This window comes from Aythya fuligula, chromosome Z, assembly GCF_009819795.1.
Source record: "Aythya fuligula isolate bAytFul2 chromosome Z, bAytFul2.pri, whole genome shotgun sequence".
Taxonomy (NCBI): Eukaryota; Metazoa; Chordata; class Aves; order Anseriformes; family Anatidae; genus Aythya; species Aythya fuligula.
This window is the reverse complement of record NC_045593.1, coordinates 60,896,136-60,923,318: the sequence shown is the minus strand read 5'-3', so window position 1 is coordinate 60,923,318 and position 27,183 is coordinate 60,896,136. Positions and strand designations below refer to the sequence as shown.

The following is a 27,183-nucleotide window of genomic DNA, read 5'->3' as shown; positions in this document are numbered from 1 at the left end:
TTTCAGTCTGCTTCTAGTGACTCACTATGGAGCCAGAAGATCACAAAACTGAACAGAACAGATGATCTGCTAACATTTCACTGCAGCCTGCTAATTCACCCTTCACTAAGTAATAATTTGATTTTTTCAGACTACTCTAGTAGATGCCTGAATATATAGACAAAACCTGTATGTATACTGGATGCTGATCTTCGGTTTCAGTTATTCCCTTCACCACAATAGATGCACCACAGGAAAAGTTTGTTTTACAAAGGTGATAAAATTCTGATTTGGTAAGATGAGCAAGGGCAAAGTTTCAGAGCCCATGATTCTCAGCTCAGCCTCCACGCCTCTTCCTTGAAAATTTAGAAGGTGTCCCATCAAAAAATTCAGCTAATCTCAGGCACTCCAATATTATGGAAGCAAAGAAGTTGTGAGCAAGTATCCGAGATCTAACCTACTTAGCCTACTACGAGATCTAACCCCGACTCTGCAAGCACTGACTAGAGGCAAAACTGAGTAGTGAAATGAAAAAAGTAAATTCAGGAAAAAGTTACTGTGGAACCAGTAGGAGATGCAGGGAGCGTGACACACAAAGGTACTTCCTCCTCCTCCAATGCTGAGCATTTTGAGATGGTCTACGTACATACCTCTAAAATTAGTGGATATAGAAATTAGCCAATCAACATTTGGTAAGTTTTAGTAGTTATAATACATGCCAGAGCCAATTCCAAGGAAACTAGACATTCTCTTTTTTATCACAATTCATAAAAAAAACTAATCATTGAGAGGTACGAAGCCCTCCATGCACATTTAAAAATGCAAGATGAGCAACCACTCCTTGAACAGCTCTAAATTTTACTGCATTTACCGAAGACAGCTTGTGACTTGTCTCAGCCACCACCACAGTAATGTGGTCAGGTTCTAAAACAACGATGTTAAAATTTGTCAGACTCACAGTCGAAAACTTCTATGACAGCCACTTAATTCTTCAGTACTGCATCACTCCGCTCAGCAAATAAAGACGATACTCTGGCGTTAGTAGTCTTCCTGGATTCCAGAACTGAAGAAAGTGGTTTTCGCAGCCACTCTGCACTTAAAGATTACAATCTACCCCCAACAGAGGAATGGACAGGAATGGACACAGTGAGTCAGATCAGAGGTACCATCTGCCTGACAATGACCAAAAGCAAACAAGGAGGGAATCCACATCATCCATCAAACAAGATGTATGCAGTATCGTTACTCTACAATTAGCAATCACATTCTTCTGTGTATTTCATAGAATCACAGAATCATTAGGGTTGGAAAAGCCCTCCAAGATCATCTGGTCCAACCATCCCCCTACCACCAATGTCACCCACTAAACCATGTCCATAACCACCAGGTCCAACCTTTCCTCGAACACCCCCAGGGACGGTGACTCCACCACCTCCCTGGGCAGCCTGTCCCAGTGCCTGACTGCTCTTTCTAAGAAGAAATATCTCCTCATTGCCAACCTGAACCTCCCCTGGCACAACCTGAGGCCATTCCCTCTAGTCCTATCACTGGTTATCTGTGAGAAGAGGCTGACCACAGCAATATATTAGAGAAGACACAAGTTGTTAGGGGTGTGAGGGCATCCTGGGAAATACTGTTATATATATATATGCTGTTCTTGTGGTTTTACAGTATGAATGATGATGAACTTTCAAGGCCACAATAGGCAGGAAACTGATAAGCCACAAAACAAACACATCAGACCCCCAGCTAAATTCAGAGCAAGGAAGCACAGCACACATCTGACCCCTCCAGAAGAAGGAATATGCAATGGGTCACTCTTGACCAGCTATCAGCTCCTAAGTGTATGTGGACTCCAAATTGTTTAGCAAGATTATCTCAAAGGCCTTTTCTAGAAACATTAAAAATACTGAAAAAAAAAAAAAAGAGATGAGGGCTTTGTTTCAGGAGAAACAAATACTCAAATTCAAAGTTTCCATACTGATAAAGCAACTTCATGAGATGATCGATTTGTTACATAGTCCACCTCCATTTCTGAACCTCAGGCTTACAGTAGTTATTTTCCATCAGAACTAGGAAATAAATCACTCAGCCCTCCCTCCACACCCTAAATAAAGATTATAACATTGAATTTCTCCTAGTGTACAATCTACTCGCAGAACATACATCATCACAAAACATAAAATATGTGCTTTACCCAACATTTGTTTACACTTCCCACTTAACCAGAATACTATCTTCGCATGCATTTGATGCTAAATGCATGGAACAGAGTCAAGAGATGAACTAATGCTCCCATACAGCCACTGTCACCAATAAACATCCAAAGCAGAAGCATAAACGTAGCCTGATCATTTCAAAATTGGTCTGAAATATTATTCTACCCAAGGCAAAATAAGCAGCTTATTTTTAGGATTACATTTCAGCAAAGCATAGCTCACCTACCTTAAAAAGTATCCCCAACAAACGATCCTTAGTACTACTTCTCTATAACTCAGCAGCTACTTCTTCTGATTTTCACTTTCAGGAATATACTTTCACTTTCCGGGAGTTCTGTGAAAGAAAAACAAACAAAAAAATGCATTTTTTATTTCAGCATTGTAAAATATATTGCATAAAATAAATTTAGATAAATTGCTTCACATTTTCATTTTCTAACTTGAAAATATATTTAAAAAAAAACAGTTGAGGAAAACAAAAAGAAATTCTCAAATGACTGCAAGTAGTGGTTTGCTATCACTTTATTTAATGTCTCAAAATCACGTGTGTAGTTTTTCTATACTCATGTAACTGACAATTTTATATTTACAAAAAAAAAAGTTCTTAGAAATTTCTTTTGATGTTCTTTTTATTTTGGAAAACTAAATAAATACATTTATTTCTGAAATTTGCCCTGGATAAAACTAGAAGAAAATCCATTAATAAAGAAAACAAAAGCATGGGAAAACAGAATTCATTACATGAAAGACAAACTTCATAGCAGTATTTACACTGGTCTATAAGAAAACAAGTAGCAACACGAGAAAGGCACCAAACAAGATAAAGAACATTTATTATATAGCTCTAATTACTGCAATACATATAACAGCAAGAGGTCATAGAGCTATAAAGACTACAGCACTCCAACTTCAACCTGCAACTCTGGACTGCAATCTAGGCAAAGGTTGAATTTTGAGGTTTTAAAAGCTTTAGACAAGACATTCGATATTGATTTAACATATTTACAGCTTTAAATATGTTAAAAAAAAAAAAAAGACAAAAGAAACCGAAAGACAAACACCCTGCGTAAAGCTAAAATTCTCCAACTATTTTGCAGATTATTTTTTAAGTGTAAAACAAAGCATTAATAATGGACATACACATTTTTTTAAGCCTTACAAAGGGTAGTTTTAGTTCACATTCAAACAGGCATTATCTAGTATTCCTTTCTGGTTACTTAGTGACATTCTAGAAACAAAGTCCTGCTTAACATAAATATGAAGCTTTCTCTCTCTATGACCAAAAATAGCAAAGACTGTAAGTGATGCTTACATTCACTCACTGCAAGGAGACAGCAGCCATGCAAGCAGATACAAAGGAGGAAAAAACAGACCAAACCAGAATCATACAGAATTCAAAACATTTTTAGTAACACATATGCAAACATTAGTGAAAAATTGCAAAGCCCAAAATTCAACTACCTAAGCAAGTCTCCACCAGGAAAGAACTACCACCAAAAGCCAAAGATGAAATAGCAACATTTGGCTCCACTCCTCCCATCACAGACACAAACCAGTTAGAAATGTCAGAGTGCCACTGGACAGAAAAACTTTTTTTTTTTTTCTGCTTTCAAACAGGACACATGAAAGTAAAATGTGTGCTACCCCCAACACTTGAAGACATTCAAATTTTAAGCAGTCAACCTGTACAAGAGCTGCACGTGGTAAAATGACCTTTTCTGAAAATTCCACTTACTAAATGAAACAACAGACTAGAGGCACTGAAACACGGACAAGCTGTATCTTCCGTTCTCTGTACACAGGCAAAAAGCACACCTTGTTATAATAAAAAAATAATAATAATAAAAAAAATTACACCTATGGTAGAATGGAGATTTTTTGTCTGCCAATATAAAAATAAAACACAACAAACTGGCTCCCCCACACACACACCCTCACCCCCTCCCCCCCAATAATTCCAGTTACTATTATCTTTCCAATGCTCATCTAATTGATTGGGAAATGCCAACTAGTACAGGGAAACATAAAAAGCTTTGGTCAGTAAACTAACCATAGAGCTCGCTGTACGACAGCACGGGAACTTTTTAGAACAAAGTTGTGTTTGCCATTTCTGGGCTCAAACAGAGCAGAACCTAAAAGTTGCAGCTTGCTTCCTCAATGCAACAAACCACTAGATAACAAAGATGCAAAAGAAGGAATTGAAAGAAAATAAGGATAGAGAAGAAAACCTAGATGAACTCTCATTTTCTAAAATTATTGCAGAGGCAGTTAAAACCAATACCAAGCCAGATCCTCTTTAAACTGGGGATATACAAGCACTTTCTCCAAATGAAGCAACAGAGGAGCATTTAAAAATAACAAATTTTAAGAATTCACCAGAGACAGATACCATTCTGTAGAAGCATTAAAGCATCAAGTATGGAAATAACCAAACTATAGATTCTACAAAAACTTAGTCTTAAAGTAACTGCTGACTACTACAGTAGAAAGGAATGAAGAGTAGAAAATACACCATTTTTATTAATGATTTTTTTTTCAGAGCTTACCAAGGCAATCAGGAAAAGTACAACAAAGTCTGACTACCACACCAGGCACTGTGTTACAATCATGCTAAAGAACCTGTAAGTTGGGATAGGGTGAAAAAAATGAGTGTAGCACAAAGTCTCGCTTCCCAGTTTGAGGTGTTCTTTGAGGGAAATGAGCAGCTGGTGCACGAAGGCGTTGGACGTGGAGCAAAGAAAAGGGTTCTTACAGGTTTCAGCTGGGTGTCTCACAGAAGCTGTTACAGAAGTGGAGCTCGAGGTTTCCAAAACACGGCTCCACAGGGGAGGAAGCCAGAAGCATCAGCAGAATCTGAGCCAGGACTCATGCAGCTGTTCAGGCCGGTCACCTGCGTATCTACCATTACACACAACATCTCTGGTTAAACCTGCACGTGGTACAACACCATCTGCAGTTGTAACAGATGCTTTACTACAGAAAGCTGCAGAGGAACCCCGGGATGCTGAGCAACGGGCATGTCAGACAGCAGGTGAAACCGCATGTCAGTAAATGCAAGGGAACACACTGGGAGGGAGCTCCCTGGGAGAGAGCTTAACACCACAAGGGAAAAAGGTCGGGGCACCTCTGAGCACACATCTTCAGAAACGTTCGTCCAGTGCTCTGAAGTGATCAGGTTAGATGATCCAGATTGTCAGATTTTTTTTTGTTTTATTTTTTAACAAAGGTTAGAGAACACCAGAGAGTATATCCCTATTTTGCTGATACGTTCATGGTGTTCCTGTATTTCCTAATTACTCTGTCTCATGAAGAACATCAGGCATTAGAAAATACAGGCAACACTGATCAGAGTACGGAGCAGCTTCTGCACAAAGGAAGTCAAGAGAAGTTTTTAGCTCACGAAACAGATTAACTATGAGGTGTCTGATCAAAGTTAAAAAAACACGATAGCACAAACTGGCATGACACGTCGTATGTCTGAAGTGTTTCCCAGAAGAACATGGGAACATCAAATGAAACTTTAAAAAGTTGCTCTTAAATACTTCTTCGCCTAGTAAATAATTAAATGCGAGTATTTAATGCCTGAAGACATTTTTGAGACCAAGAAACAGACACAATCAAAATTTATTTTTAAAAAATCATGAAAAAAGAAATCTCCTGAACACACAACTTCTATCTCAAGACATCTCTAAAATGCAGAAGCAGGACAGATAGGTCAGAGGAACAATTACTCTACATCTGTGGCAACAGTCCCTCCTTATCTAACAGCAGCAAGCACCAAGCTAGATACATTTCACTCAATTGCGTACAGCCAACCTCACACACTGAGGACACTCACACTGTCCTGCGGATGTACGGAAACCATGGTTTGCCCTACCAGCTCTTCCAGCTCTGATCTTATTGAAAGAACATGGAAATAAGAAGCAGCAGGCTCCATTCGGGATTTACACTTTTCAATGACACAAAAAAACAAAAAGTTAAAAATAAACCAGGTAAAGGCCCAGAAAGAAGATCCTGGACCCTCTCTGATTACAGCTGTAAAACACCCTTTTTTGCACATGCAGTATTCATTTGCCCGAGGGAATTCTTTTCCAACATGCAAACAGCAATAATAGATGTGATGGAAGAAAGCTACTAACAATCTTCAAACGCTTATCGAACACCATCTAATTCTTTCCCCTACCACCAAAGACACTTACCCATGGCAGAAAATATTTTTGTGAGGCCTCTGTCTTCTCTGATTTAGCATTCCCTTGCTCTTAGCACGGGAAAAAGTTTATCATCAATCAAAACTTATCTCCCCTTCTCTGTGACCATGGAGTAGAGAAGCAAAGATACTTTCCACCTCTCCTTTGCAACCTGAACATCTGAGACCAAAAAGATGCTTCAGACCAAATTTCAGCAGGCAGACGAGTACAAGGTGAAGGCAGCTACAGGTTAGGAAGAGCAGGGCTTGGCTGGCTGCCACACGTCGTGCCTTGCCACTGTTCCTCAGGACTCGGCGTGGTGCTCCTGTTAACTCTGGAAAAGGCAGCGCCACCTACAAAACAAGGTGCTGACCCCACACATCATTCACAAAGAGGATTTGTATCTAGTTTCTTGCTGCCTTCTACAAGCTTACGAGTAAAGGAAGGCTTCTTCCTGTGTTTTTCCAGGAATTAAACTTCCTTTGCAAGAAGCTCCAGGCTGCAAGAACAACAAAGAAAAGCACAGCTTCAGCAGAGAGGACCCGAGCGAAGGACTTGCGCTGCACTCGCAATTCTGCAGCGCTGCAACGACGACCTCCATGCTAGATGGTAACAGAAACAGACTGAGCAGGATGAGGCTGATAAGGGTGGTTCTACCTTGGCAGGCACCACGAGCAAGTCAAACATCTCCAACCCTCGTACAAATTCTAGCATGCTACAACACTTTTCCTTCTACAATCTGTTCCTGTGGTCTTCCTTTGACCACAGCTACCTCATGTTTTTACCTAAAATTGCAATACGGAGTTTCCATAGCTTTTGAGGAGCAATTTTAGTCCCTCAGTACAGACTCTTATTCTCACATATTTCACAGGCTGGAAGAACAAAGTGCTTAATTAAAGCTGTCACATTTTTCTAACCGTATTAACCCAAACTAAGGACGAGGCTCTCTCAGCCCTTTCTGTGTGCATACACAGCCTCACATACATCCTGCACATGGGACATATCCTACACAGTCAAAAATTAATTCCGCTCTAGCAGGAAAGAGATTTGAACACCGGCACAGAAAAACACCAACCCAAATCTCCTATCTTCACATGGATATATTAACATCATGAACCACAGCACTGCCTGGCGTGGTCTGACAGGTAACAGAGAAGTACCAGGCTAAAAATAACTAATTCAATTGTCTTTTATTTTTATTATTAACTTCTCATGTCTTTCGGAGTCTTCTGAAGTACTCTTACTGCTCTAAGGTTATAACACTTCCATCTTTTAAAGGATGGAATTGTTTTACAGAGAAACTTAAGAAACTTAAAATGCTGAAATTACAAATAATTGGCCCCAAACTAAAAACCATGAAAATGTTAGTTAGTGACTCACACTTATTCTAAATTGTATATACTGTATAAAAATAATTTTCTGAACAAGCTAGAACAACAAAAGACAAGTTAAAGTATTACATTTTCAAGACACTTGTCGTTAATGAGTAGTGAACGTGGAAACAATTGCTAGGAAAGTGGCAGCATGAGTCAACATTAGAATTAAACATAGCTGTTTATTAATGGTTTGGTCTACGCAGTTACGTATTCCTTCACTTATTTCTTTCATGCTATTGGGATGTCATCTTCATTAGCTGGAAGGGAGTTGCAGGTAACATTTCATTTCTTGATATTCATTTAGCTAGAAGCATAGAATTACAGAGTCATCTAGGTTGTAAAATACCTTTACAATCAAGCCCAACCACCAACCTGACCTACTGAGTCCCATCACTAAACCCAGTCCCCTAATGTCACATCCATACATCTCTTAAATACCTCTGGGAATGAGGGCTCCACCACCCCCCTGACCAGCCCTTTCCCGTGTTTGACCCACCACCCACTGTGAAGAAATACTTCCTCATGTCCAATCTAAACCTCCCCTGCTGCAACTTCAGAGTGTTGCTGCCCCGTGTCCTACCTCCTGTCACCTGAGAGGAGACCAGCTCCCTCCGTGCTGCAACCTCCTTTCAGGCAGCTGTAGAGAGCAACGGGGTCACCTCCCCTCAGCCTCCTCTTCTCCAGACTAAGCAACCCCGGTTCCCTCAGCTGTTCCTCATGCATCTCGTTCTCTAGTCCCTTCACCAGCTTTGTAGGTCTCCTCTACACGCCCTCCAGCACCTCGACGTGCTTCTTGTAGTGAGGGGCCCAAAACTGAACACAGCACTTGAGGTGCAGTCTCAGCAGCGCTGTGTACAGGGGACTAAACCCTTCCTTAGTCCCACTGGCCACACAATTTGTGATGTAGGCCAGGATGCCATTGGCCTTCTTGGCTACCTGGACACACAGCTGGCTCGTGTTCAGCTGGCTTTCGGCCAGCACCCCCAGGTCCTTTTCTGCTGGGCAACTTTCCAGATGCTCTTGCCCAAGCCTGTACCACTGCAGGGGGTTGTTATGCCCCAAGTGCATTATTTTTTCCTATGGCCCAACATCATCCAGAATTTCTCCCTGCAGCCAAAACAATTGGATTAAATTGTTTTAAATATTACCATTAGTCTGTAATACATGGCAGTACTGGTCTCCTCAGGAGAAAAACAGTCTAGTTCCAAGTATTTGTCACTCTTTTAAAAAAATAAAATAAAAAAGATCAGGTTGTTGCTGCTTCTTTCCTCCTTCATTAAACTAATTACATCCGTCTGGTTCATTAAACTCTCTGCCTAGTTAATTCATAGTTCGCTCAGTCTTCTTGAGGTCACTTATTTCCTTAGCACCGTTATATCACATTTAAAGTAGCTCAATCCCGTGGTATTCTGCACAGAAAGCCAGCCCACAAGGAACATCAGTTCCCTCCTGACAGCTGACACTCCAGACAGGTACACTGCAGGAAATAAAACAGAGAGTGCTGGAGTTAAAGGTGTTGCCCCAAGTTTTTATTTGCTGTGCCTCATCTGATGGCTTTTCCCTCACATGTTCCACATCCTAAAATATGTTCACCCTGACCTCTCTTCCTTTTAGATAGGAAAAAGTTATTCTCACTACAGAGGCAGTCACCCAAAAGACAGATGATTGAACCAGGCACCCAAAACTTCTCAATGCTATTGCACTGCAAATTCAGATCTGTAAAAAATTTAATATATGCCATCAACAAATACATAACAAATACAACTCCTCCAGATACATGAAAAAGCCCGTCCTATCTTTTCAGACCAGTCAGTTTTGTTTGGATATCATCAGACTTCCCAGTTATAAACCATGTTCCTTCTGAAAGTATTACTCTCATTTGAAAAATGTATAAATGAGCCGAGCTGTAATTAATGGATGTTAAATAGCAACAAGTTGTGGATGTTTAACCTCCTAAGTCTCTAGAAAAATAATGCTGAAGTGCACAGGAGGAAAAAGGCAAAAAAAAAAAAAAATGAACTCTTCACATGGAAATAGATCTGCATACACAAGATTTGGAGTAACTGAGCCTGGTTTGGTTCTATGTTTTTGTTACTCCAGTCTGTCACTCTGCATCTCGAAAGTATTCTTATCAGAAATGATACCAAGCAGCTATTTTTTCATTTATGAGGCCAGTGTTCTTCAGGACATAGCACCATTCATGGAGATTTTCAGAAGAAAAAAAAAAAAAAAAAAAAGTGTGGAGATAGGAATGTCTGCGCTGTATGCAAGTTATTTAAATTCCTCCCAAATTCTTGCCTTCCTCTACTCTGGGACACTCCAGGGGAACTTGAGTAACTGCATCTTCAAAACTGAAATCCCAACTTCATCCGAGAAAAACTACGTAGCAGGACATGAGCCAGCCTGCTGTAAAGATGAATGTTAGCAACCATCTGCTTCACCTCCGCTTTGGAAATAGCTGAATCTGTAACGCCTGCATGGACCATGCTGCAGACACAACCCAGATCAACTGATAAAGACGTTCTCTCGCCTTCAGCCTGCTCACATCTCTCTCCCGGAGGGACTCTGAGGGAGCACTGGGACACAGGAGATCGGCCACTCACAGCCCATCAGCACGACACCACGGGCTGTGTGTAAACAGGAAGCCTTACGCTGGAGGACACATGCACACAGGGATACTTCTGGAAGACTGCTGTGGACGGGACACGAGTCTGCTGCAGTGTGCACCCGTACTGCATGGAGCAGAGCCTGCAGCAACAATCCCACCAGCCGTGGGCAGGTTTCCTCTCAGGGGGTACCAGCTGCTTCCAGAACACAAACCAAAGCAAAGTTAAGATGCATGCAGAACCAAGAGGAAGGTGAGGATCGAATAAAGCTGAGATTTTTGACCCGAATAATTACCTCCTCACATTAACAATAATCATAATAATAATAATAATAATAATTTGGATAAATTATATTATCTGGATGCCAACTAAATTTGTTAATCCAGCAGCTTCAGATTTACCGAACACTTTCACTGATGGGGGATTTCCCACTCCAGTTTCAACACTGACCTAGTCCAAAAGGCAGATCCGGATATTAAAAGGCCTTTCTGCATCTTTGTTAAGGCCCTTTTAACTCTTTATAATTCTTTGCTTTCTTGTTGCACATTCCAACTGTCAATGTTTCTGTGTATTTGGCAAATCGAGCACTTCCTTTTATCTGCTGAACTTGAGTTATCACATCTTCTGAACTGATAAACAAACACATTACAGAAACGGTGGAAAAGATTCTTCTTCGTAGAAAACACACCGTTCGCAGTCTCAACATACAAGAAATACAACGACAAAAAAAAAAAAGCAAGTGTGTGTTCTCTTGCTTCCACACTTTGTATATTCTCATTAGTAGTAGGGAGCTCCAAAGCTGAGTGACTTTCCTTAAAATTGGCTACAAACGCATTTCCCACAACAGTCTGCTGAAGGGATAGGACACTGGGTTTTAAATACCTTTATTCACTGTGTTTGGTATAATTATCCAAGCTGTCACATTTTTAAAACTTTGCCACCTTATTTCACCGCTCCCTTTATCTGGAACTTCTGAAACTTGCTTGTGACACAGGTACTGCAGGGCACTCTCTTGCACTACTCAAACATTTCAAAGCAGAACGCATTACTAGGAAGTCTGACACTCCTTGGGAAAACAAAAATAAAAGAAAAAAATATACACCAAAACTGTATTTTAATAGACTCGGTGGCAATATACTACACTATCTACATTATAAAATAAATAATAGTAAATAAATAAATAAACATATAAAATTGCACAGCAAGACTAGCTTTAGGTATTCAAAGACTTAGCAGGTTTATGTTGAGACCATACTCTAATATTTTCAAAGGTTCACCATGGGTAAATCCTGTCATTTACTCATCAGCTAACACCACCAGCAGCTGAACCACTACCATCTGGGTATTACAGCACCAAACATTTAATAAAAGTATTCCTGCCTTTATTAAATACTCATAAAAGTAACATTCTTAATACTCATCCCAGTCCGGTCTGTATTGTGCAGAGGAGAATGACTTCCTACTGCCATTCTCAGCTCAAACAGCAAACGCTGTAAATATGATGACGAGCCATGTATGTTTCAATATGCTGTTAATGTATGGAATAAGATTTTCTGTTTTTTCTAAAGCAAAAAGTCGTGCATAAACAGAGCTGGAGAAAAGCAGCAAAGCTGACAAACCAAGTACCGAAATTAAGAGATTCACAAATTGAGGATGAAAACCTAAATGCCACCCTCTTTGGAATAAGCATTATGTGATCGTGTAATTACTTCCACAGTGCTGTTCTCCATGAAGGCCTGACTCATTTATTACAGACGATGGAGCGCTCCGGGGATGATTCAGCGTTCTGTCAGAGGGGCTCATCTTCACCAATCCATCACACCCATTGCTGCAATTTTACGTCTCCCAGTTTCTAAACAGGCAATTCAGGGAACAAAGGACTCGTGATTAATGCACTTTAGTGCTGCTCCGGGTTCCATTTCTGCTTCTGCCGGGGAGCTGTTACGTCACGCTGAGCAACTCGCAAACTTTCCACACGCTGCTCCTACTTCGGAGCTGATTGATTTTTCATTAGCTCTTAATTCTGGTGGTTTATTTTGACGGTTAGGCTTAATTCCTTAATTCCTTAATGCCTCAGCTCTTGCTGTTAAAAAGAAGCGACTCCCAAAGGCGTGGTATGGCACAGGGAGGCACCGAGACTGAGTGATGAACAGGGCAGGACACCTCGCGAAGGGGCAGCTTTCAGACCAAGGCGCGAGCACCACACGGACAAACGCGCAACACGCTACGAACAACGCGGCAGTTACCCGTTAAGAAGCGCTTCCACTACTGGCACCTAACGAGGCCGGGGCCCCAAACTGACGAGCTTCCCGTGCGAGGCTCCCCACACGGCAGGCTGCGCGCACAGGCAGCACCATTCCCATTTCCCCCGTGCCAGCTCAAACTTTTCCACGGCCGGCGCCGCCCCGGGCGCACCCCGCGGCACCCCCCCGCCTGCCTCACGCCCCCTCCAGCCCTACAAGACCCCGAGCTCCGCACCCGGCCCTCAGCGCCGCCGCCCGGCCGTTGGGGGGGGGGGGGGGGGGGGGGGGGGAAGCCGTTGCCGGGGCCTAAGGGCGGCGGCGCGGCCGCGGCGCCCCCCGGCACGGCACCGCCGCGCCCCCCCCCCCTCCCTCTCTCCCTCCCGTCAGGCGCGGCCCCGCTGCCGGTGCCGGGCCCGGCGGGCACGCGCCCGGTCGGCGGCGCGCACGGCCCGCACCTACCTGACAAGCCGAGCCCCTCCGCCGCGGCGGGCGTCACGGCCCCTCCAGCGCCACGTGACGCGCGCCGGCCAATCGGCGCCCGGCCGCTCGGTGGCTCCCCGGTGCTCCCCGCCCGCCGCTGACGCGTGGAGGTGGGCGGCCAATCAGAGGGAGGGAGACGGCGCGCCGCTGACGCCCCTCGGGTGAGAGGGGAGCGGTGATTGGCTGGAAGGGGTGAGGGGGTGGGGTGAAGGGCGGGACGCGTTGCCCCCACGCGGCGCGGGAGTTGCCCTGGAGACGCTCCAGGGCCGCCGCGGCCCGGCCCTGCCACGCCAGGCGCCGCCCCGGGTGGGGCCCGGGGCGCAAGGGGAGCGGTCCCGGCTGAGCAAAAACAAAAGTAACAATAAAAGTAACAATAAACATAAAAACAAAAATACAAATACAAATAAAAATATACGACCTCTGTGCGCCCAGCCGAGCTTCTCCATGTTTCCACCAAGCACTGTCACACCTCCGCCATCGCTCCCGGCCTTCCCAAACGTCCTCAGAAAACAAGTTTAGGGCTTGTTTTTAGCAATCAAGTTTACATTTACCACCCACTATTCAAAAGTTATGTCAAAAGTTCCTTCAAAAAGTTCCTTCAAAAGTGCCCTCAAAAAAATATCTTCAAAAGTTCCTTCAAAACGTTGCTTCAAAAGTTCCTTCAGGTGTTCTTTCAAAAGTTGCTGGAGAATGGAAAAGTACAAGATTCAAGCCTTAGTGGCTGGAGGGGGGTGTCTGCGTAATTACAACACTAAGCTATATTCCACACCAGGTTTAATGCATTCGTGTAATTTCTCTGCTTTGATCGCTGATCACAGAAATACAGGTGAGAGGCTGAAAGAAATGTATGCGACTGAAATACAGCAAATCCTGGGGACAGAGCTCGTGGGCATTGCAGTTTATGGGCAGACAGAGCTCTGGTGCTTTGTCACCAGGAGAGATTAGCATCAGGAACAGGTAACAAGCAAGAGCAAACAAGCACTAAAAAGAAAAAGAAAAAAAAAAAAAAAAAAAAAAAAAAAAAAAAAAAGAGAGAGAGAGAAAAAAGCCATTACTGTGATACTAGCTTAAGAGGTCTGGGAAACTTCATGAATGTTGTACATTGTCTTTTTTTATCAGATTGTTTTTAAAGCAAACAAATTCAATTTAATTAAGTACTAGTAACAAGGTCTGATAATACAATACTTACAGAGGAACCACCGTAACAGGTTAGATTAGAGTTACAAACAAATCCTTTTCCATGTGGTAGCCAGTAGCTGGTATGTAGGACAGTCTGAAAAACAGGACACAGGCAGAGCAGCCATACCCCAAAGAGGGCTTCTTGACCTTGAATTCATGTTTAGACCACCATGTAAAAAACCCATTAGTGAAACTATGCTACATTTACTTTTCTATCTCTGTGTACGCCATTTACACTTTTTTCTTCCAAAACATCCTATACAAATAATGTTTTCCTTTATTTACCTACCATGTGAGAAAATTCCTTGCATATGGATGTACCTCATCCATATGCAGCTCATTGTAATATTGACACCTACCTGCTTTTAGAAGCCATTTTGTGTAAGACTAGGTACAATACAGAGAATAAAGGCAAAAGCTATTTAATTTGCAGTAAAAAGTGTTGTTGTTGTTGTTGTTGTTGATTTTGCTTGCTTGTTTGTTTGTTTTTTAAGATGCATTTTACCTTTGGATGCTTTTCAACAATTTAATATTTGGGTAGAAAATATTAATTTAGATGATAATACTCAATTTAATATAACAGATCATCAACAACAGGTTTTTATGACAGATAAAGAGCCTTATTCAGCCTGCTTTCAGCTGTATTCATATATATCGGAAAGGAAAGGAAAGGAAAGGAAAGGAAAGGAAAGGAAAGGAAAGGAAAGGAAAGGAAAGGAAAGGAAAGGAAAGGAAAGGAAAGGAAAGGAAAGGAAAGGAAAGGAAAGGAAAGGAAAGGAAAGGAAAGGAAAGGAAAGGAAAGGTCTCTTTTAGTTTTCTGCTTGAAATTTTGAAAACTCACAGAAGAACTGGCTTGGCTTTTGAGGAAGAAAGGATTCTTTGTTCCTTTTTGTAGTAAGTTTTAATTTCCAAACCTTTCATACGTTTATTAAATAAATATGAGAAAAAAAGGGGGTAGGACTTTACTACAGTCTCAGCAGTATAGTACAGACATATGCAAGCTGGTTTGAAATTCAAATTGCTAATTTTATTTAGAAATTACAAGCAATAATTAAGTGTGAAAGCATTAGAAGTATATTAGCACTTGCAATTAAAAGCCAAAGTTAACAACTTTATTCCTACCAGGATACTATTCTTCTATACCTCTTCTGTCTTCCCCACCCAAGTCTTCTGGTTCTGCAGCCATTCCTCCATTCAGCCCCATCCATGATCTCCTCTGCTCTACTCCTGCCTGACCTGATCCAGGGCCCACTGGAAGCAGAGGAGCTGATTCCTGCAAGTAAGTGTTAGGGAAATGAAAAAGCTCTTGCTTCAGAACACCTCTCAAACATACTGCCTTCCAGCCTCTCCCCTTTGCTCCCACACAAGTTAAAGCTCTACTTTCATGCTAAACCAAAACTGATTAGCATGAATACCTCAAACCTGCCAGTATGGACAATGGCAGCGGTGAAGTACAGCTTCAGACCCAGTTGCAAAATATAGACAGCACCTGAGGAGCTCGGTGAGAACCTGGACAAATGCTGAGGCCTGTGGTGCTGCACCTCAACACCCACCAGACAGAGCACTTCACTGCCAAACTGGATGAAACAATAACAGCCATCCAGGAAAAATACATGAAGAATTCAGTTTAGTATCCCGGGTCTGTCTTTGCCTCTCGCATGACTCGTGTTCTGTGAACTCATGCTTTTATGTTTGCTAGCTTCCTAACTACCAGAGAATTTTCAGTGACTGTGACGCTAGAAATCCCAGGGGATTTACTTCTTAAATGGTGGAAGTCTTGTCCTACTCTGTCAAGCTCCAGGTTTCAGGACTCTTTTTCTTTTTGTTCTTCTGTTTGCTACAGATCTTCTGGTACATTGCCAGTCTATAGTTCAGTCAGCACATTTTCATAATTTTGAGTGCTTCTTTTTTACCTTTATCTAATTTCTTTGTTTATGGCTCATTGCCTAAAATTCCTGAATGCAACGTGCAAGTTATCTGCCTTATACTGATGATATTCGTGTTGAAAAACCTTAAAGTTATTCTTAGGGGATGGATACCGTAGCATTATATTACTTCAAGAATGATAGCAACTTTAAATTAAATTACATGCCTGGAAGGGAAATGTAAATGTAGGAAAGAGAGAGGGGGAAAGATCCTCATTATCACTCCTCCAAAATGCTAAAGTAAAAAGGAAGTGATTGCAAAATTCGACATCAAAAAACATCTCCTGGATATACTTAAGAATTCTATTATACACAAGTCAGTAATACAGGGGAGCTGTTACAGAGGTATCCTCAGAATAAAATATTGCAAAGAGATGCCTGTGAGGGATAAAAATAATAAGTTAAGAAAAAAATCCCCAGTAATCTCAGGCTTTTGACCAACAATAAGATTCCTTGATCCCCCAAAAGGTCATATTAATTCTTTCCTGTTGAGTTAGATTTACTGCAGTTCCATGATGAATTAGGCATGAATGAGTATCTTTTTCTGAACAGTTGTACATCTTACGAAGCTTAAAAAAAAAAATTAAAAAAAAAATTACCATTTTACTTATTCTTTCCTTATTCACTATCACTATTCTTACAGCAAAATGCAGTAGAGGGATTTAAATAACTAAGCAAACGAAAGTGTAAAAACACCGGAGCTTTTGCGTCAGATACAGTTACTACCACTGTTATTAGAAGGCACAAAAATTACTCTGGTTCTTCTATTACATATCTACAGAATAACATCATAAAACCCAGGCATGCTAAAGCAATAAAATGAAGAGCATGTGAGTGCAGAGCAGAGCAACCAGCTGAACTTTTTCTTTTCACCTCTGCCTTAGACATTCAACTTGAGCAAAGCTCTCTCTCTCTCTCTCTCTCTCTCTCTTTCTCTCTCTCTGCCTCAGTGTTTCTATCTATAAATAGTAACTTTAATACTTTCCTTGAGGGATGTTAGAAGGCAAGATTGTTAATATTTATAAAGCATTTTCAAATTGTTGCATGGAAAAGGTAAACAAATGCCAACAATAGCATGCAGAATAAGCATATTTTAATTATTTCCACTGTTGGTCATTAAAGTTTAATTTTAATATTCTTTTAAAAGATTTTCATGATTACTTGATATTTTTCTGTTCTCTACCCTTCTTTTTCTCCCACCCCCATTTTGTACTTCATATTTTGAATTTCAATGTCTGTTGCTATGACAACACCACGATCTGACTAGTGCTGCCTTCAGACCCTTTTCAAGTCTACACTGTGCTATTTAAAACCACACATTTTGTGCTTAAAGAGCCTGGAGATTTCCTTAGAATAACCTGACAGGGTTTTCCCAATCATAAGCTATGGTGCAAATATGCATTACTAAATCCTAGTACCTACTATTACTTTTCTAACCATTCATATATTACTTTGAATAATTGCCTCTCTACGGGCATGGTAGCCAAATAGAAGATGGTGGGATTAGCAGAAGGAAATATTTGTCATGTATATGTATGTATGAGACAAATTTCCATATATATGTACATAAATATGATATATTTCTGTATATGTACAGAAATATATATTTCTGCCTACATGTACATGTATGTACATGTACATGTAGGCAGGCACATGTACATTGAAAATGTACAATTTATTTTTCAGTTGTGTGCAAGATGGACTCTGCAACAGAACTTCTTAGAGGGAAGTCACTCTTGGAGCCTTAGCCACACCAGAACAATAAAAGCGAGCAAGTTCTGTCTAATTTCAAAGACCTGAAGGAACCCAGAAGTCGTAAAGGAAGATTACCAGTGATTTGAGAGAACTGAAGGCATGGTTCACTCTTAAAAGGAGCTAGTGATTCTTGCTAGTGCCTGAATAGAAAACATGCATATAATGGAGAGCCAGACATAACCTGTAGCTAAGGACGAGCATTCAAACCTCTGCTTTCCTAAGGCTTTTTAAATTCCTGATAAATTTACTGCTGTTATCATTAATTAGAGTCATAGGCTGCAACCTAAAAGGTGCTCACAGATGTGCTGCTCAGCTCCTGGAACAGACACAGCTGTAGTCTAAATCTGGAATCTAAATGATGTACTGCATCAACTAGTGATAAGGGAGGGGACAAAAGCTCTCAGAAGCCTTATGGATACGCTCCTATGCCCCCTTAGACCAATTTCAAAATTATTTACAGGGCTTATGTCAAGTCATTGCGAACACTGGGCCCCCAATCCTAGTGGGACAAGCCCAGTTTTATCATATACATCAGATAGTTTTGCAGATACACTGTTTTTAGTTTCTGTTTTCCCACCTCTAGCTCTATGGAGCAAGCATTGCTACTCTGTAACATTCTGCTCCTGGAAAAAAAAAAATATTGTGCAATCTGCTCTGAAAAATTGTTTCTAGTTTCCCTTCAGTTGATGACTGAAGAGGTAGTTATTACTACTGAACTTGCAGAATAATAACACTGTCTCAGCTCAGTGTCTCTGCTCGAAAGTCCTGGGATTTTTATCTTGCTGCTTAGTTAACCTGGACTGAAACACTGCGAGTATTTATGATTCACACAGTGCAGAAACTTCCTGGCCTGAGCACACTGAGGTTTCTGTTGATGTTTCCTCTCAGACTGTACACTCATGGTATGAAGTCTCTGGGTACAATACCTTAGGTCAGTATTGCACCCTCTACCAGCACTTTTACCACCACATGTTCCTCTCCTCAGTCTTCAGCATGCTTGTCCCCTCACTTCTGCCCACAGAACATGTATGCAGCTGTTCTGTGAGGCAGATAAGGGAAACGAAACAGCTTAAAAAAATAGTCCTGATATCACTTCTAAACAGACTGTAGATATATACATTTTTATAGGTATTGCCATGCTTTTAGGTATTGCCATGCTTAGGTATTGCCAGCATGCTCAGCCACACAAGCCTAGGATTGAGCAGTCAGGGAAGGGGGATGAGTGCAGCAACACCTCGGCTTATTACTGCCTCCAGAGAGTTCAGTTCCTAAAGTGGCAGCCTGAGATTACCTCCTTGATGAAGTCTTTCTAGCCTTCCATGCTACGGTTAGGAAATCCCTCTCTTTTTCAGTGTATTTGGTCACTGCCATGTCTACTCTGAAGAGAGTAGTGTAGTGTAACACACATGCTGAACTACTGTAAATGCCCCACTGTGTGTACAGCTCTATAAATGGATGAAACAGTTGTCATTGTGTTTAAAACAAACAAACAAACGAACAAACAAACAAACTTGAATTAAAACTCCATTTTAATGTATTCCTGCCTCGCTCTCACAATGCACGTTCTTTTTCCTGTGCTGCAATATGCTACTGCCCTAGCTCATGCTGACACAAATGAGGGTAGGATTACATTGTGAACAAAACAGATAAGCTTAAATAAAAACCTGCAAACAAACAAACAAAATCTTTAAAATAGGACTTGTTGATCCATGAACCACAAGTTGAGCCTTTGCTTTAAGACATCAGCATTTTTATTTCAGAGTGAGATGATTTAATCCATCTGAACAGGTTATGATTATGCCTACTATGATGAAGGGCAGTGGTCTTTCTAAAACGAAAGCAGCAGATGAAGGTAATTCTATAGGAAAAGATAAAGGTCAACATCTTGATTACCTTGAAAATACACAGGAAGGCAGGCGGGGAAAAGCAGGGAGAGTTTATAAGATTACACATCTCTTCTGTGTCTTTTCTTTAAGCAGAAGCATTTAGGACGTATCCACAGCAACTCGGCAGGTTGAGTGACTTGACATCTTCAGAGGTGAATGTTGAAGAGCGATGTTCCTCGGAGTTACTGTAACAATAAATGCAACTCTTCCTCTAGATCTCTCCCTAGACCTAGCAACCAAGTTGTTATTCCACCTGTTTGGAATTAAGTTGCTTTACTTTTGTTTTAACCTGACTCATGTCAAGGATAAAATTAATATTAAAACCTGTGTAAACCTTTTTCCTCAGTTTCCTATTTATGTACTTCTCAATTGTTTTTGTTGTTGTTTGCCTGTTTTGTTTTGGTTTGGTTTGGTTTATTTTTCTGGGTGTGGTACAAATTGCTTTGTATTTTAAAATTTTGGGTTTGCTATCTAGATGCAGGTCAAAGAAAGAGCTAAAGTGTTATTGATACCCTGATCTCAGAAACATGTTATTAAGTTCCTGTGTTCTTTTCATATCTTGCCTGGCAACATCTCTCAGTACCTTTTAGGAAGAGTATCTGGAGAGATACCACATCATCATAGCAAGGCACGCAGCAGGAGAAGCATGGAAGAGACAATTCCAGGGTTCCCAAGGAAGAAAAGTCGAATTCATCATTATTTACTTAGAAACTTTTAGGGAGAGACATAAGACTTTATTTATTTATATTTTTTTTTTTCCAGAAAATCTCTAAAATGAAAGACAAAGAGAGAAAAAGAAAGAGAAAAAATCAATAAGTTTCTCAGGTTTTAATGCATTTTTTTTCTACAAGTACATGCTATTATTAAAACTATAGCCAGTTGTTCAGCTCCTAGCTCTGGAAATTCAGCTGGTGCTTCCTGGGGTATCTAACACGTTTTGTTATTGGACAGGTGATGAGACTTTAGCAGACCATACCACTTTTCTATGGTTAGTCCCTGGCAGGCCTACACAATCTTTTAAGGATGAGTGAGTACACACACGCTTTTTTATGAGTCCTTTGGTCAGTAAATCACACTGAAACCATTGGTAGGATTTGCAAACGAGTTTTATGCAACAGCTATCATTATTCCACATAGTGGGAAGCCTTCCCTGCAAGGTACTGATACCCTGGATACTGCAGCCAATGTATATCAACATCAGTGGAGTGGGAGCACATCCAACATCCAACACTGTGAATTCCACAGCTTGCAGCAATATACACCAAATGAAAACCAGGCAGATATCCATCCTCCAGCTTGGAACACCTGCAGGTAAAGCTGTAACAAATTGATTAGTGGTTTTTACTTTTTTGCCCTTGTCTAATCAGTTACAGCAAATCAATTGTGCCCTCTAGAATCCAAAGGAGTATAAGACAAGCCTCTGACTTGCTTCAACCTCATTATTTAAATATAAAAGTCTGCAGAATATATTTTAAAGGACATTTTTATGAAAACAGAGTTTGTTTTTTTCATAAATATTAACCTTATCTCAGTTTTATCTGTACAGTATGTAATGATAGTGCATGTTAGAAAACACAAGCTTTCTTTCTGCTTTGGTAGGCATTCTAGGATTATATTGATACAATTTTAGTAGGAACCACAGTAAAATTGTTAATGTAAGTGCAGAGAATAAAATGTCTGTAGCTTATCAGCATTCCTCACTTACTGTTAAATATGAAATTACAGGAATTGCTTGGGCATTTTATATTAAATATTTAGACTGTGTTAGTGCTTAGCTAAAAAAATAATAATATTTCTCAACAACAGGAAACATTGTTTTGATCTGATTTATTACGATCATTTTAAGTAATCAAGGTAGTACATTGAAAGACTCGTTCTGTTAATTCTATCTGAGTCTCTTTTTGTATAATTTATAAGTGCAACATGCCCAGCCTTGAAGACATTGAACATGGGAAGACTGGTCTTGTTGCATGGTGATGAGTTTACTTATTGCATAAGACTATAAAATGGAAATAAAATATATGCTCCAAGATTTCTATTGGCACCTTCTCTACAGATTGGACAAATAAGCCTTTGTAAGTATCAGTATCTGATATTATTATTCTGTCTCAATTCCAGCAAGATGTGGCAGCATTATTATCTTAACCCTCCCTATAATACCTAGGAGAACTGTGAACCCTATATGCTTTTGTTACCGTGTGACGAGCTTAGGTATCTTGTCCCCATAATACCAAGTTAGGCACCTATATTTAACCCTTTTAAAGTGAATGTGAAGGACTGGCCACCTCAAAATGTAGTTAGGAGTAGGCAGGTGCCAGAGCACAAGGAAAGACAGCTGTCACCTAAGTGCCAGTGTCTCCAAAGGAGCCAGGGAGCCAAGGGGGAATCCTAGGGCTGACAGGGACCTCGCCTGTTATCCCACCACCCCCAGGCAGGGGGCAGGGCAGGTGGGGTCGCGGGAGTTAGGAAGGACAGCCCCAAGTCCAGGATGCTTCACCAATCCAGGCAGATCAAGCCTGGTCAGCCCACAGGAGAGAATCAGTGAAGTCTGGTCAGCCACATCTGGCCAGGTCCAGCTAGAGACCAGCACTCCTAAGAGCCAAATGCCCAGGGCTAAACCTAAATCTCAGTGCCCGGGGGGGAGTGCTCCAGCATGTGGTCGAGGGCCCCAAGAGAGGCTGATCAGAGCCATTAAAGTCTGTTAGTGCCCACAGTGTCATAACAACATGATACCAAGCAGGGATATTTGGGGGAAGAAGGCCACCCTCTGAGCAGTCTTCTGCTTGACCTGCTCTGGTTTGTAAGCATCCCTTGTACTCACTGTCCAAGCCTGTGTGCAGTAGTACTCTAGGTGTGCTCTAGCAAGTTCTGTATAAAGCTGAGTAGTCACTTCTCTTGATCTGTGCTTGTGTTAGTGATGTCCAGGATGCTCCTGACCTTCATTGCTGTCAGGCCATGCAGCTGGCTCACGCTAAGCTTGCTGTACACCAGGACCTCCAGATCTTTTCCATCAAAGCTGCTCCCCAATTTGTTAGTTCTTGCATCTATAGCAACCTAACCCAGATACAATAATATTGTAGGAGAGGGTGTTTAAAGCCTTGCCAGACTTCCAATGAATTCAGTGAATGATGCTGAAAACAACAAAGGGAAAAGGTAGTTCAAAAGTTTAGAGATTAAGACAAATGAATGTTGATCAAAGGAGTTGGATTCTGTCCCTGCCTTTGTTGTGCAGACCTTATGCAGTGTTAACATATTAATAGCAGTTTTGAGCATCATGAACCTGATACTTCCTTCTCTTAGTGTACTTGCTGGGGCAAGTTTAATGAGTCTATTTTAAGATAGGTTTTTGTGTGCAATTAAACAAAATATTACTAAGTTCTTTTCCCTGCAAATCTGTTTTTCATGAAGTACACAAACCATTTGTCCAACTTCCAATATAATCAATAATCTCACTTATTTTTTTTTCCACTCTTCATCTTTTTTTAAACAATAGCATTATCTAAAAATGTTTCTCAGACTCATCTTGAAATGCTATATGAATATTTAATAGCCCAGTTTCAAGTATCCATGCAGCCAGCTGTCACCAGATGGCACTACAGAGAATCTGGTATAACTTCGGTGCAAGCTGCAGAGTCACATCCATCCCTAAATCTAAATTTGCTTGATAGCTGGTAGATGTAGCTGTCATCAAATCCAGGAATAAATCCTTTGTAGCTTCTATCTTGAGTTTCATTGTCTACTTGGCACAAATTGCCTTCCATACATAATGGATGTTGAGTCTTGCCAACGAGCTGGCTGAAAAGTTCATTGTCTGTTGTGAAAGTCTTTAACATTACTCCGGAAGACCTTCAAAGCTTTGTCGTATATACATCTGTTGTTTTGTTGTTGTTGTTGTTGTTTCACTTCTCTTAGTCTGTCCCTGGAGGAAACTGGCAGACAGCTATAGCTGAAAATTATTATCTGATGAGCTGAATTAAAAATAATCAGACTCATAAGTGCTTTTCCTAACTATGATTTAACAAATTGAGAGTGACTGTAGATTTAATGGGCAATAAGATCATAAAACTGTAAAATGGTCACTAACTTGAACGTCTATCAAAGTCCAACTGCTCACCTACTAAATTGCTTCTTTTCATTTAATTGGTAGCCATTCTTTTAATTTTCACATAATACCACCTGCACTTTTATGGAGATTAAATTTAGCTTAGATGAAATTTAGCTTAGAATCCACCTCTTATTTTAGTAGGATAAATGCCCCACATTCCAGCTGTGCATTAAATTTTTTAACTTTCTTCTCAGGCTCCCAGGTAATAGCTATGAATTCTGGCATAAATCTATGATTAAGACTGCATAAATCAAGCAGTGCTTTCCAGAATGCTTTTAAGATGGGAATGCCTAGTAATAAAGTCTCCAAAATTTATGTAGAAGTGATCATCCCCCAGAAACAAAAATGCTATAAAAACTGTGCACTCAGTCATCAATTCCTGACTCACAGTAATAGTAATGCAGTCCAGATCTGTTGGTGAAGTCATTTGTGATAAGCCACAAAGGCTATTTTCTTAGACACTAAATCCTAAGGCTACAAAATTCTTAGGATATGCTTATACTAGCATATTTCCCTCCATATTTTTGTCCCATGCTTAATATTGCCTAAAATTATTTTAGGGCATGATTTGGGAGTTAGGAAGTTTGGGGGTCTTTCCTTCCTCCAGCAGATGGTTTGCTTGTATCCCCTGTTTAGGAGAACTGCCTAGAGACTTTGTGAGAATAGCAGCGGTCATTTTGTGCTAGTTGGCCTCAATTTTCAGGATCATGTGCAATTTCCCTAGCACATTTAATTTACTGCTATGCATGAGGCCTCTTAGCTTGTGATGAAGGCTACTTAGTATCAGCAGTAGCTGCCCATGGTGATTCAGGGTACATTCTCATCTCTAAGAGAGGAAAAGGGGGAGAGGATTTCTCCTTTGCACAATTCTTCTAAAAAGGGCACTGATTTGTACATGCTGAAGTAACCTAAATGACCTAAAACTCAGCCCTTGACAGAATGATTTCTGCAGACTGAGTATCCCAGCTACTGATTCCCTAAGTATGTCTCAGGCTGTGGGTTCATTAGGATTTACCTGTATTCCTCTCTGTCATTACTTGCTGACTCTGCAGCCATTGGAGATCATCAACATATCAACATCAGTCAGACAGCAGAAATCATACAACATAACCCAGTATTAAATATTACATAAAACATTAGTCATGCACAAATTGCGTGATGCTCAGGATCTCTGATGTGTTACAGGCTTCCTGGTGAGGGCACACAATGTTAATAGAGATGACAGGGATGATCACAAGTTGTTTTGCTTGGACATACCTGAGTCAGCGGTGCTTACAGTCTATCCCTAATCTGGTAACAAGGCTCAGAATCACAGAGTCACAGAATGGCTCGGGTTGGAAGAGACCTTGAAGATCACACAGTTCCAACCCCCCTGCCATAGGCAGGGATGCCACCCGCTAGATCAGGTTGCCCAGGGTCTCATTCAACCTAACCTTGGACCCAGGGATGTGGATACCCAGGGATGGGGTATCCACAGCCTCTCAGGGTAACCTGTTCCAATGCCTCACCACCCTCTGAGCAGAGAATTTCCTCCTAACTTCTAATCTAAATCTCCCCTCTTTCAGTTTACAACCATTCCCCCTTGTCGTGTTATCTGATCGAGAAAAAAGTCACTCTACATCTTTATTTAAGTCCCCTTGAAGTACTGAAAGGCTGCAATGGGGTCACCCTGGAGCCTTCTCTTCTCCAGGCTGAACATCCTCAGCTCTCTCATCCTTTCTTCACAGGAGAGGTGCTCCAGCCCTCTGATCATCTTCATGGCCCTCCTCTGAACGCGTGGACTCTTCTGGACTTCTGGGTCACTGTCTCCTAGGACCATTCCAGCAGCCAGTGGCTGAAGTATGTAAACACTCCTGTCAAGTCCCTTTTCCCACGGCACATACTTGGACTGTGAAGAAAGGTGCCAGAGCACTGGAAGTGTCTGGCAAGAGGAAAACTTAAGGTTTCTTTATGCTACCAGGTTAGCTGAGGCCATCTTAACACAGAGCAGGATCTGTGTCCACAAGTTTTTCTTGTGTTCCACCTGAAGGAATGAGGTCTATAGTTATGAACTGCTAGGGCAGCACTTGCAGAAGTCTTCTTTTAAGCAAAATAAGTGGTTGAGACTCACGTAGCAGTAATGTTTCAACAAAAGATGTGAAGAACTTACATTGATTTGTTTTGAATTTGTAAAGACTATCTGTTTTAAACATGCATTCCAAACAGGAAACTGGTTACTATGGTTTGTAATACTGGATCTTTTGAAGAAGTGTCAGGGGTCCTTTAATGACACTGAGCTGTCAGAACAAAGCATTGCTCTCCATTTTAAAAATTGTACCCTGGAACTGTATCCCCCTTTGAGCTTTGCACCACAGCACATGACCAGAAACATATCAGAGATGAAATGATCCTCTCAAAATCTCCGATACCATTTCATTTACCACTCATTTTATTCATCTTTAAAATAAAAATCTTTCTTGTTTTGCACATAGCCAATGTCAGCAAGGAATAAAACATGCTGGTACAAATTCTGGTACAAAAGGAAAAGAGTTGAAGTGGAATTGGAAACGTAAGGAAGATCAGGTAAGGAAGAGAATTACTAAAAGTCAATGATAAATAAATATTTTTCAACTGTGATTTGTTTACTGTTTTCCATGCAGGGCATGGCATAGGATAACTAGAGTTGTGTCTGTTGCCTTTTCCTTATATAACTTTCCCAGCTGCTGATATATCATGGAAGCATCATTCTATGAAATCTTTTTTTTTTCTGCCTAATTTTCTGCTTTATTGGATTTTTTTCCTACCTTTTTCTTCACTTCTTCCAAGCTTGATATTTATACTAAATTCCTACTGATTTTCATGAGCTGTAATGAAATTGTTGGTTCACTGTCTTACTGTAACTAACAGTATTTTATGGCTGGTAGAGGGTTTTTGTATTTCCTGTCACTCCTGGATTATTTTATTTTGCTTTTAATGAAAAGTTCTTTTCAGCCATTGTTATCGGAATACATATATGTGTTGTTTTTCTGGATATGTCTTTGAAAAAATTGTACTTCTCTGATTGACAGATTCAGAAAAGTATACCCAATGTTACACTTCAAAAATCAAATTATAAATGTTTTCCTTGGACACCACCTGTTAGCTGACAGATTTAGATAACAGCTATTGTTGATCTTTGAGAAAGGATATACTCTACTGAAGTAAATATATAATCTGTGTGCTTTTCTGCAGAATCGTGACACCAATTAGGTGAAGCACGTTATG

At 40.8% G+C, this 27,183-nt stretch overlaps 1 protein-coding gene across 3 annotated transcripts in view; it reads right to left on the bottom strand.

The window, feature by feature from the left end:
- Positions 1-13,123, bottom strand: part of FER (FER tyrosine kinase) — a 184,529-nt gene extending 171,406 nt beyond the window's left edge. The window contains exons 1-3 of one of the 3 annotated variants that reach the window (XM_032205778.1): positions 12,077-12,761; positions 3,511-3,519; positions 2,425-2,532 (exon numbers count right to left, since the gene is read on the bottom strand). The gene's annotated coding sequence lies outside the window, so the exon portion shown is untranslated. Of the gene's footprint in view, positions 1-2,424; positions 2,533-3,510; positions 3,520-12,076; positions 12,762-13,069 lie in introns of those variants that run through there. The other 2 variants (XM_032205776.1, XM_032205777.1) reach the window with 2 other exon arrangements.
- Positions 13,124-27,183: the final 14,060 nt, after the last annotated feature.